Source organism: Halichoeres trimaculatus, unplaced genomic scaffold (genome assembly GCF_033239565.1).
Source record: "Halichoeres trimaculatus isolate MK-OKI-2021-1 unplaced genomic scaffold, fHalTri1.1 fHalTri1_scaffold_23, whole genome shotgun sequence".
In the NCBI taxonomy this organism is placed as follows: Eukaryota; Metazoa; Chordata; class Actinopteri; order Labriformes; family Labridae; genus Halichoeres; species Halichoeres trimaculatus.
The window spans coordinates 1,941,675-1,955,056 of NW_027437201.1; the positions used below are offsets into that span (position 1 = coordinate 1,941,675).

Below are 13,382 nucleotides of genomic sequence, written 5' to 3' on the forward strand. Positions count from 1 at the left end.
ACTGTATGGCAAGCGCATGGAAACAAGTGGGAAAGTCGGCGCTAACTTACAAGAGCGTGTCTGAACTTCCGGTTTACAAAAAAAGGTGGTTGTGAAATACAATAAGGTGTTATTGAAAAAATATGACAACTACATTAAGATATAATTCAGATTTTTAGAATAGAAAACTATAAATTCATTAAAATTATATATATATATATATATATATATATATATATATATATATATATATATATATATATATATATATATATATATATATATATATATATATATATATGCAATAAAAAAGTGGTGTGTGTCATGGACCAGTCTTAGATCTACCATTCTGTGTTGATTTTGAGCCACTGGGTCACATGACCTGGTAGTTATTGAGCTATAATGCTCATGTTTACATTATGAAATGCATTAAAAATTCAAAAAAAAAAATATTACATTTACCCAAATGCAGTACAAAGTGGTGTGTGTCATAGAGCAGGCTTAGATCTATCATTCTGCGTTGTTAATTATTTTAATGTATTTCATAATGTATTTTGAGCATTATAGCTCAATAACTCTCAGGTTATGTGACCTATTTGTTAAAAATCAACACAGTAGTATTAGATCTAAGACTGCTTTATGAGACACATCATTATTTATTGCATTTGGATACATTTCATATTTTTAATGGATTTTTAATGGATTTTAAAATGTAAATTTGAGCATTATAGCTCAATAACTACTAGGTTATGTGACCTAGTAGTTCAAAATCAACACAGAATGATAGACCTAAGCCTGCTCTATGATACACACCACTTTTTATTTCACATGGATACATTACTTATTTTTTTTGTTTTGTTTTGTTTTCTTTAATGTAAATATGAGCATTATAGCTCATTAACTACTAGGTCATGTGACCTAGTGGCTCGAAATCAACCATAGACTGTAAAAAAAACAAAGAATGGTAGATCTTAACCTGCTCTTTGACACACACCATCTTTTTTCTTGAACTGGACACATATTATTATTATTATTATTATTTAGTTTTCTATATTATAAATCTGAATTACATCTTACTGTAGTTGTGATATTTTTCAATAACACCTTATTGTATATCACAACCACCATTTATTTTGTAAACCGGAAGTTCAGACACGCTCTTGTTAGCTATCGCCGACTTTCCCATTTGTTTCTGTGCGCTTACCATAAAGTCTGTAATACTCGCGCACTTAAAATTTTGGAGCCGCTGGCTTGACCACGCGAAATCGAGAGCCGGATGAAGTGACCGCAGTCCAGCAGCTCCTCGGACAGACACTCATTCTCCTGTAGGAACTGCTTCTTGATGGCCCTCAGCTCCTGCCGCAGCTCGTCCTCATAAGGCAGCTCCACCGACGAGAAGACGACGGCGCCGAAGATGAGATAAAGGATGTACCCCAAGACGAGAGATGCGAAATACCACGTCGATTTGTGACTCTGAATCAGGGGCACACACGAGTTACTGGCTAAAGACTGGAGCATTGGCAATAAATAAAATAAATAAAAAAAACTTGCCTTATCACTCCACTGACACGGTACCGTCCAAAGCGACAACAATAATACGGCAAGCGTGTTTATAGGCCTGAAGACCTACACCAAACATGAATGGGAAAGAAATCTGCCCTCCATTCCATAACCCTTATTGAGTGTTGTTAAAAAGGACAGGTGATGTAGCACAGAGGTGGACATGCTCCTGTCCTACCCAGCAAACACATACAGTTGGGGCCCATATGGGCCTTGCTTGGGCTAGTTGGGCTTTGGAAGGGCATGGGCTTAGAGTGTGTAACATGTGTATCACATGAACAGTTAAGAGGTTGGTAAGGCTAATATATCAGAAGACTCTTAGTTTGACTCAAGGAGCGGAGAGAGAGACTGAGACAAGTATGTTTTGATGATCATCATATATTATAGAGACACACATGACAAAAAAAAACAACAATTGCACAATAAATAATAGAAGCTCAACACCAGTTCATAAATGCAGTGTGTTTGATCACTGAATTCTTCCCATGTAAAGTTCAGTCCTTTTTGTTCCCTCGGGGACGTGTTAGTGTGAGGCGTGAGTGCGTGATTTGAGGGTTCTAGGACAAGGGAGAATGAAAGAAAGAAGAAAGAATGAAATAAAGAAAGGCGGCTGCAAGAAGCCTCCTACCAGCCCGGCCAGAGCAGGAGGATGGATTGGGCAGAGCAGGATGAGCTGCCTGGGGTTTGTGACCTAACCGATCATGGATTCATCACAGGCTCACAGAAGGCAATGGATTCATCACAGGCTCACAGTAGTCAATGGATTCATCATAGGCTCATAGAAGTCAATGGATTCATCATAGGCTCATAGAAGTCACTGGATTCATCATAGGCTCATAGAAGTCACTGGATTCATCATAGGCTCATAGAAGTCACTGGATTCATCATAGGCTCATAGCTCGCCATCAAACCTGGCCTGAATAAAAAGTAACAGGACCAGAGTAAACTCTTTGTGTGCACATATAAGTTCATCTCATTCACAAGACGTCTAATCAATTCACAGCATAAATAATGCAGGTTGCATCATACTTAAGTAAAAAATAATCTCATATTGTACAATATTATACCATAACTGTAATACAAACATCATACTGAGTTCGTATAAAGTTGTCAAAGTGCATCGATGCATCATAGCAGCTCAAGTGTGGCTTTAAAGTGCCTTGAAGCACGAGTAACAATGACCCAAAAAATGCTACGTTTGGAGCATCAAAGTGCAACAGATAGCTACTAAATGACAGTCACATACAAAGAATACTTCAACAATGAATCGACATAAAGTGCGTTTCATTTGGTTAAACACATGTTGAGAAATCAGGCATAAAAGACCATGCTAACCGCTCCAGGTAAATCAATGGAGCTGGCTAGGCTAAGCGGAGCTAAGTTTCAGAACTCACCGGTTCCAGAGTTAAATCAACGCGATCGGCCCGTCGTCGGCGCTGGTAGTTGGCTTCCTGTGATTTTATGTTATGTTAGTTTAGTTGAAGTGAGGATAAACGGCAAAAATAGACTTTTATGGATGTATTTACCTGCAGCAATCGTCTCCAGAGAGGGCTCTATCCACGATCGATTGAACTGTGTATTTCCCTCCCGGCCTGCGCCGTTTTAATTTGCTACGCCCGGTCACCTGACCGCATGACATACAGCGTGACGTCATGACGCACCTGAGATTATGCTGAGAGGCAGCTGAAGGTTTTTTACCTGGGTTACACCCTCCCCCACTTAAATCATGCAACTCCCGGTGCATACTAAACTTCATAAACACGCGGCTGCAAAAGGTCATTTGCTGCAGAAGCACTACAAACTCCACTGTAAGCGTCAGCTAACCCATGGAAAAGAGTCTGCACCACAGAAACGAGTGGATTACCCAAAGCTGCGTACTGGAGACGACTGGGTGGCTGACGTTGTCGACTAGGCCGTCGGAATACAGGATCTGACTCAACAGCAGTATCAGGTGAGATTGGTATGTCAGTGTTAGTCGCAACCGAGTAAGGCAAGGACTCATTGGTAATGGGTGATGTCTCTGCCTGGCCAGGTAGCTCTGGTTCTTCAAGGAGCTCCGGAACACAAGTGGGCTGTACCCCGTCAGGTATGTCCCCATCATCAGGCTCCAGTCCTTCTCTCACGGACCCAGAAGCTTTGGGCTCAGCAGAAGACTCCCCATCTTCAGGTAAGCTGGTTGCAGGCACAATGTCGATAGGTTTCTCTGAGCAGGCTGGAGGCACAATTACAGATCCAGGTTGAGGCACAAGACTGTTTGGAACTGGATGCTCACTCTTGAACATGAAAGAGGTAGGTGGGATCTGGGCTTTAGGATACTCCAGTTCCTCAGCTTCATCCTGCTCATCATCAGAAATAGCAGGTTTTTGGCTTCGGGTTTGAGGACGATTCATGGAAGGATCTGGTGAAGGATCAGGATCTTGACTGCTCTCCAGGAATGGACAAGGGAGAAGGAGATCCCGGTGCAGTGTGCGAGTTGGTCCATCTTTTGTTTCGGGCCGCACAGTGTACACCGGTAAATCCCCAGCACGTTTCACAACAATGTAGACCTCTTGTTCCCATTTATCTTCCAGCTTGTGCTTTCCACGAAGACGGACATTACGGACAAGCACTCTGTCTCCTTCAGTCAAACTTGAAGGGGTAATTCGTTTGTCAAAGCGGATCTTGTTTCTTTCACCTGATTTGGTGGCATTCTTGGATGCTATTTGGAAACTCTCCTCAAGACGAGATCGAAGGTTTTCAACATACTGAGAATGTGAAGTGGACTGGTTCGTTTGCAGGGGTAGTCCAAAAGCGAGGTCTACAGGGAGGCGAGGTGATCGACCAAACATCAGTTCATACGGCGTAAAGCCAGTGACATCATTTCGAGTGCAATTATATGCATGGACCAACGGCTTTACATACTCTTTCCAACGGGTCTTCTGTTTCGGTTCCAAAGTCCCAAGCATGCTGAGTAGTGTCCGATTAAACCTCTCTACAGGGTTACCTCGAGGATGGTAAGGTGTTGTCCTGGTCTTTTCAATACCAGCGAGTTGGCACAGTTCTTTGATTAATCTTGATTCGAAGTCGGTTCCTTGATCTGTATGTAGACGTTCAGGTATTCCGTAACAAACTATGAAATTCTCCCATAAACATTTTGCTACCGTCTTGGCTTTCTGGTTTGAGGTAGGTATGGCAACAGCGAACTTTGTGAAGTGGTCGGTGAGAACAAGAATGTCTTTGGTATTGCTCTGATCTGGTTCTATGGAAAGGTAATCCATGCACAGCAATTCCAGTGGACGAGTGGTTTTGATGTTAACCAAGGGTGCAGATCGTTCTGAGGGAGTTTTTCGTCTCACACAACGGCTGCATGACTTGATCTTAGACTCGACGTCAGCTGCCATGTGTGGCCAGAAAAACCTGGAGCGCACAAGATCCAAGGTTCGCTCAATGCCCATATGGCCCATGTCATCATGAAGACTTTTTAAAACAACCGACTTCAATTCTGTGGGTAGCACCAACTGGAGTGAGACTTGTGCTCCATCTTGTCTTCTTCTGTACAGGATTTCTTCCTGTAACTCAAGACGATTTAGCTCCCTTAACAGCAATGCCAGGTCTGGGAGCTCATGCCGTGCTGTGGGAGGTACTTTCTCTCCCGTCTCCATCTGGTGAATGACCTCTTTTATCACTGGATCAGCTCGTTGTTTGTCTTTCAGGTCTGAATGAGACAAGGAAGGAACAACTGATAGCCCATGGTCAGTTTCACTGGCATAGCAATAGGGAATAGCCTCAGATGACATGCTTAATGATTCCACCAAGGTGATAGGACCCTCTGCTGATCGACTTAGCTGACTGGTGGCAAGGCAGCGATGACAAATGGCAGAAACAACATCAGGTCCCACCTCCTCCATTTTTCCTGGTTCACTGGCATGTTCTCGGGTGAACGCATCAATCAAGTCCCAGTCTCTCTTTGATGTAGTGTCAGCAAGTTGGTTGCGAGGGCAGCGGGATAAAGCGTCAGCATCAAGGTTCTGTTTTCCGGCTCTGTATTGCAATTTGAAGGTATAAGTTGACAGGGCAGCGAGCCACCTGTGGCTGGCAGCATCTAACTTTGCTGATGTTAAAAGATAGGTGAGTGGATTGTTGTCTGTTACCACTACAAAGTCAGCTCCATACAGGTAGTCGTGCAGTTTTTCTGTCACACTCCATTTCAGAGCAAGAAACTCGAGCTTGTGAGCAGGGTACCTTGATTCGCTTGGTGACAAGCCCCGGCTGGCATAAGCAATTACCCTTAGCTGGCCATCTTGCTCTTGATACAAAGCCGCACCCAATCCAGTGGTACTGGCATCTGTGTGGAGAATGTAGGGCAGCTTGGGATCAGCGAAACCAAGAACTGGGGAACTGGTCAACTTTGCTATGAGGGAGTCGAATGCTTGCTGGCAAGTGAGCGACCATCGCTCTCCAAACGGCTGCTTCGCATCTTGAGTCTTGACTGGATTGGTCTTGGGTTGAGACTTGGAGGTGGATGTGTAGCCCCTTGTGAGATCATTCAGAGGTTTGGCGATGGCCGCATACCCTTTGATGAACCTTCTGTAATAGCCTGCGAATCCTAAGAATGATTTGAGTTCTTTCAGGTTCTTTGGAACTGGCCAGGATTTTAAAGCGATGATCTTTTCTGGGTCAGTCTCAACTCCTTTCTCAGAAACAATGTGGCCAAGATATCTCACTGAAGTCTGGAAAAACTTACATTTTTCCGGAGAGAGCTTCAAACCATATTCTTTCAGTCGATTCAGTACCCGCAGCAGCCTTTGCTCATGCTCTTCCAGCGAACTTGAGAACACGATGAGATCGTCAAGGAAAACAAGCACTTCCTTCAAGTGGAGATCCCCCATACATTTCTCCATTAATCGTTGGAATGTACTTGGAGCATTTGTTACACCTTGCGGCATTCGATTGAATTCCCAAAATCCGATTGGTGTGACGAAGGCAGTTTTTTCTTTGTCAACTTCATCCATCTCGATTTGATAATATCCGGATTTGAGATCAAGCACACTGAACCACTTGGAACCTGTAAGAGCTGAAAACGACTCCTCCAGGTTGGGCAAGGCGTAGGCGTCTTTGACTGTCTGCAGGTTCAGTTTACGATAATCAATACACAGACGAATGTCTCCATTCTTCTTACGAACCACCACAATTGGAGACGAAAAAGGTGAATCTGACTCTCTGATAACCCCAGCCTTCAGCAGGTCACGCAGATGTTGCCGCACAGCTTCGACATCTTGTGGATGAATGGGTCTGGCTCTATGCTTAAAAGGGGTTTCATCATGCAATTTAATTCGATGTTTCACTTTGTTAGTGCACCCGAAATCTAAATCATGATGTGAGAAGACATCAGGGATCTCATTCAGCTTGTTTGTTATCCGTTCTTTCCACTCTGGCGGAATTGGAGACTGTCCAAAATCCAAACTTACAGCATTGGTTTGTTTTTCAGTTGATGACCGGTCTGAGGACACTTGATGGGACAGGATCTGAGGTGAAAGAGCGAGCTCAGCAATGACACTCAGAGGTGGAATGCTTATTTCATGATCGGACTCATTGGTGAGGATGACAGGAATCTTCTTATGTGTCTGTCTTGGAAGCACAATGAGCGAATTTCTGACACACAACCCACCTGGCAGGGGTGAAGTTGGATGCTCAACAAGAGCACACTGACCTGGAGCTGGCATGCTGGTTTGAATGGAGCCGCTCACAACAGTGGTCTGCCCAGCAGGGATGAGGATAGAAGACCTGCTAGCTAACCTTATAATTCCATCATTGCCAGCCTGCTGTTGCTGATGACGTAGCTGTAGAAGATTGAGAACAGCACGGTAGCCATGAGCAGCTGGCTGAAAACCCGCAAACTCACTCATCATGTACTGGCGGTACAAGGGCTCCAGAGTATTCATACCAATTAAAACTGAGGATGGTACGTCTGGTCGAATGTCTGGAACAACAAGTGCGAGGGTGTTCACGTGGAAGTCGGTGCCGAGAAACTCTTTTGGGAACGTAACCATCATCTCCACGTACCCGAGATATGGAACATCCTGTCCAGCAGCTCCTTCCACTTGTAGAAGATCTTGCAGGGATTTCAAAGGTTGGTCTGAAAAGTGCTGATTGTAAAAGGATACTGGTATAGTTGTGACTTGTGATCCGGTGTCCAGGAGACAATTACATTCAATGTCGGCAACTTTAATACTAGCAGTGCAGCAGGACCCAATTAACCCTTTGGGTAATTGAGAGGGCACAGTAGGTGGAGTCCGTCTTTCACATTTTGCTGTTCTCTTCATCTGGTTGGGACATTGTGGGTCCTCAACAGTTCCGGTTCGCCCCTTAACAGAAACTGGATCTAGTTTAAAGATGGTCGGGATGTGGGGTTTGTTTTTTCCCATCTGGCTTGTCTGTCCAAAAACTGTTTTTTCTTGGTAGCAACTAAAGCAGAGTTCGGAGGATTTTCACAGTTGGGCCTGATGTGGCCGTCTTCACCACACCTATAACAATAGCCGGGCTTAGGTGCAGAGGACAGGGTCTTTGGTTGCTTGCCTGCCCTCTGACCCTCCCCCAACTTATTGCCAGATGTGGTCTTGAAAGCAGCAGACTGACTGAAACGTGACTGAGCAGCTGTGAGTGATGAGAGTTGCTTCTGGATATCTGCCAGCTGCTGAGCAAGTTGCTGTGTAACTGTGGTGAGAGCAGCTATTTCTTTATTCTCTGTCCTGTCTGTATGAGCGTACTGCACATGAGCAGAGGCTCTGGGTCTTGCTGAACCAAGATGTTGTTTCATCCTTACGGCCTTAGCAGCTTCCCGGTCTTCCTCCGTCCGCAACAGTAACAGAAATTCAGCAAACGTTGGTGGATTGTATTTTCGTTGTTTCAGTTGAAGTTCAGTTATGAGCGAGTTATCCCAACAACCCCGGCAGAATTGGGTTAACAAATGTCGGTCAGTGTCTTTGCTTGAGATTCCTCCTCGCTTAACTGCTGAGTTCAGAGCAACCTGAAGGCGTTGCAGATAATTGGAAGGTTTCTCACCAGCATCTTGAAAGGTGTCTAAAAACTTTGCGTAAAGCTCCTCACCGTCCTGAACAGTACCATAAGCCGAGTCGAGTGTCTGAAGATAGACCATTGGTGGAGTATCCAGTTGCAGGTGCTTCACCATATCAGCTGCAGGTGGCAGCAGACTGTCAAAGATCTTACGGGAGCGCTGAAAGTCAGATATGGCGGGGTCTTTTAATAACAGTTCAATGCTGGACCGCCAGGTGTCATAGTCTGATTCACTTTGAGGTCTTGGTGATCTGCCAGAGAAGATCCTGATGCGCTGGGCCAAATAATGAGCTGTGCTGTCTTCATTTTTCACTATGTGTTCTACAACATAGCGTTGAATTTCAGGAGGATTCAGTTCATGTTGTGTCATAGTTGGCAGTGAGAGTCTTGGTGGGTTCTGAACAGTGGGGTCTGATTCCACTTTAACCTGGCTTGGGTTTAGGGCTGGATCGACTGGAACACTTGGATGATGCATGTCAGTGGCTGAAGATAGTGCAGAAGGAAGAATGTTGACATTGGTAGCCAGTGGCAGCTCTCCTTTACTGTCCTCATCAACAGTGGGTTGAAGCTTGGTGACAGTTTGGCCAAGCAGAGACATCACCCCGGTTAACACAACAGCATAATCTTGTCCTGTTAGTCTAGCAACTTTTTCTAGTTCTTCTAGATAGTTTTTAGTCTGAAGTTTACCTACTTCATCGGCACAGAGTGTAGACAAGTCCAAAATCTCATACGTTACCTTATCCTTCTCACACACGTATGTGTAAGGCAAAATCTTTCGCAACGAAACCAGTGGAGCGCCTGAGTTATACTCTACTACAATGGATTGATCAAAGAACGAATCAGGCTCATCAATAACCACTGCTTTAGAAACCGAGCCGAACCGCTTTAAAAAGTCTATGGCTTCATCATCGGTTGCTGTTTTGGTCGCGTCCTGTATTAAGACTGAATTAGGAATTTTAATGCCATGTTTCTCAAATGTTTCCATGATTTGTAAATATATAATTAATCACAATACAACAGTCTAAACACTATCTCCGCTCCTGGCTAGCTCGCCAAAAATTATGTAACATGTGTATCACATGAACAGTTAAGAGGTTGGTAAGGCTAATATATCAGAAGACTCTTAGTTTGACTCAAGGAGCGGAGAGAGAGACTGAGACAAGTATGTTTTGATGATCATCATATATTATAGAGACACACATGACAAAAAAAAACAACAATTGCACAATAAATAATAGAAGCTCAACACCAGTTCATAAATGCAGTGTGTTTGATCACTGAATTCTTCCCATGTAAAGTTCAGTCCTTTTTGTTCCCTCGGGGACGTGTTAGTGTGAGGCGTGAGTGCGTGATTTGAGGGTTCTAGGACAAGGGAGAATGAAAGAAAGAAGAAAGAATGAAATAAAGAAAGGCGGCTGCAAGAAGCCTCCTACCAGCCCGGCCAGAGCAGGAGGATGGATTGGGCAGAGCAGGATGAGCTGCCTGGGGTTTGTGACCTAACCGATCATGGATTCATCACAGGCTCACAGAAGGCAATGGATTCATCACAGGCTCACAGTAGTCAATGGATTCATCATAGGCTCATAGAAGTCAATGGATTCATCATAGGCTCATAGAAGTCACTGGATTCATCATAGGCTCATAGAAGTCACTGGATTCATCATAGGCTCATAGAAGTCACTGGATTCATCATAGGCTCATAGCTCGCCATCAAACCTGGCCTGAATAAAAAGTAACAGGACCAGAGTAAACTCTTTGTGTGCACATATAAGTTCATCTCATTCACAAGACGTCTAATCAATTCACAGCATAAATAATGCAGGTTGCATCATACTTAAGTAAAAAATAATCTCATATTGTACAATATTATACCATAACTGTAATACAAACATCATACTGAGTTCGTATAAAGTTGTCAAAGTGCATCGATGCATCATAGCAGCTCAAGTGTGGCTTTAAAGTGCCTTGAAGCACGAGTAACAATGACCCAAAAAATGCTACGTTTGGAGCATCAAAGTGCAACAGATAGCTACTAAATGACAGTCACATACAAAGAATACTTCAACAATGAATCGACATAAAGTGCGTTTCATTTGGTTAAACACATGTTGAGAAATCAGGCATAAAAGACCATGCTAACCGCTCCAGGTAAATCAATGGAGCTGGCTAGGCTAAGCGGAGCTAAGTTTCAGAACTCACCGGTTCCAGAGTTAAATCAACGCGATCGGCCCGTCGTCGGCGCTGGTAGTTGGCTTCCTGTGATTTTATGTTATGTTAGTTTAGTTGAAGTGAGGATAAACGGCAAAAATAGACTTTTATGGATGTATTTACCTGCAGCAATCGTCTCCAGAGAGGGCTCTATCCACGATCGATTGAACTGTGTATTTCCCTCCCGGCCTGCGCCGTTTTAATTTGCTACGCCCGGTCACCTGACCGCATGACATACAGCGTGACGTCATGACGCACCTGAGATTATGCTGAGAGGCAGCTGAAGGTTTTTTACCTGGGTTACAAGTGGGCTTCGTTGTTGGGCCCCACAAGGGCAATAGGCGGGCAGTAGATGGGCAAAATTAAGGTTGGGCTTAGAGTGGGCTTTGTTGTTGGGCCCCACATGGGCAGTAGGCGGGCTAAACTAAGTTTGGGCAATAAGTGGGCTACAGCTGGGCATCGCTGTTGGGCAGTAGGTGGGCAGTAGATAGGCTAAATTAAGCATGGGCAATAGGTGGGCTCTATATGGACTCCACTCAAAAATGTTCAAAATTGATTATGTCAGGCATGGATGAATTTTAACAATAATGACTGACCTGGGCCCACTTTTATATGAAGGTTAGGGCAATAAACTCAAAAGTTGCTTTAGCAATTTCTATATTGATTTACAATTCAATATGTTTTGTCATGCATCTTTCTCAAATAATACTCTTAAAAAATGCAAACAAACTCATACATAAACTCTATATTCAAACCTTGAAAACAGCACCGCACTGCTTTCCCACAAGAAAACTTTTTGGGAAAACTCCACCCCCTTCGAGAAAAAAAAAAAAAAAAAAAAGTTCGTCTGCCCAGCAACAGTTTGCCGCCTTCACAGTTTGCCGCCTTCACAGTTTGCCGCCTTCACAGTTTGCCGCCTTCACAGTTTGCTGCAGGTTTGCTGCTTGAAACCGGGATATGCTCACCCTCAGGTAAGAATCAACTTAATCACGAAGAGAATAAGCTTATATCCCCTGTGATGATAATCTGGAGTTTTTTTCTACCACATGATGTTAAAAGTGTTTTTTTTTTTTTTGAGCGGACAGGACTAGTCAGCTTTTTGCTAATGTAAGCTAACGCTAGTGCTACTGCTAGCTGTAGTAAGCTTTGGTAAAAACCTTGATGTTGAGCACACGAGTCCCATCTTTAAGTAAATATGAAGCATATCTTCAGATTTTTTTGTGGTTGACATAACTTTAAACGGAATAGACTGTGCATCTAAAAAGGTAGTCAAACAGACATAGATTAAACTGTTTTAAAATTATCCCGCCAATGCAGACCTGAGGCATTTTACGTTGGCACTTGTTGCATATATATGATACAAACACTATAAGTCCTTATGAAAACCATCAAAATGTTATCGGCTAGCAGCTATACGTTTTATAATATTTTTACGGGGCTTTACTGTCACCATGTGCCATTTCCTGTGCTTTTAAGCTAAATGTCCATATTTTTGTTTAAACTTATAAATTAACCGTTCCTGTAATACTGGTGTATATTATATTTTATTAGTTCATTACTTTATTGTATTATTTGCGGCACACACGAACCACTTTCTCTCCTCTTCTGTGTTCACAAGCCACACCGGCGTCTGCCCCACCCCTCCTGCGTCCCAGGCTTGCTCCACGCCTCTGCATGCTCCCTCCGCCTCCACAGCAAAAACAAAACAGGTATGGCCACAGCACCACAACGATACAACCAGAGGCTTTTAAAAATATATATTTTAGCTTAATAGCAGCGGGCCAAAATGCTGATAGAGAAACGTCGTGTGCACCTAAATGTAAGAGTCACGTTTTCTGTTGTTTTTTATAATATTTTATTATATTGGTTTGTCTGGTGAGTCTTTGCCGCACCCCTTTAAGTCCAAGCACACCACTTTGTGCATGTTTTTAATAGTGCTGAGGACTGGAGAGAAATCTCTTGCAGTCCCTCATGAGGGTCAGTAGGACAGAAATGCTGCAATAAATGCCTTTAAAAAAAGACAGTGTTCAGAGATTTTTCTCTACTCCTTGATTTAAGTACCATCGTCTCTTGTGCACCATCTTGTTTGACTCGAACTCCTTACTGAGCTTCTTAAAGCGGTGGAATAAAATTAGTTTTGTCCTTCATTATATTTTAAAGGGAGGCATTTTGTCCAAAAATACATTTTTGTCTTTTGAAAGGCTTTTGATTCCTATTAACTGGCAGATGAATTGGTGTTTTTTGTTGTTTTTAAGTGGTTTTTCCTCCTACAAGTTGTGAAACATGATTTTAATCCCTGTGAAGAATTTGTATGTTAGGAATTCATTATGAAAGTCAAGGATTGTGTGGATCACAAAAAAAATTAAATTTAAAATTTTAGTGACCCTGCACCATTGTCAAAATTAGGTATAGGTCCTTTAACTCTTTGATGAATTAGAATTAAGCTAAATTATTTAAGACGTGCCTCTTCTTGCTTTTGCAGTCCTGGCCGAGAGTTGTGTTGTCACATGAATTAAGTGGCTGTTATGTTTGTTTTTTGCAGGAAGCTTAAAGAAAAGCGCCATGATCAGTCAAATCACCCG

At 43.1% G+C, this 13,382-nt stretch overlaps 1 long non-coding RNA gene across 1 annotated transcript; it reads right to left on the reverse strand.

The window, feature by feature from the left end:
• Positions 1–9,885: 9,885 nt before the first annotated feature.
• Positions 9,886–11,083, reverse strand: LOC141785423 (uncharacterized). The gene is made up of 3 exons (XR_012597527.1): positions 10,924–11,083; positions 10,792–10,848; positions 9,886–10,313 (listed from the first exon to the last, which is right to left on the reverse strand). It is a non-coding gene; the product is annotated as an uncharacterized LOC141785423 (long non-coding RNA).
• Positions 11,084–13,382: the final 2,299 nt, after the last annotated feature.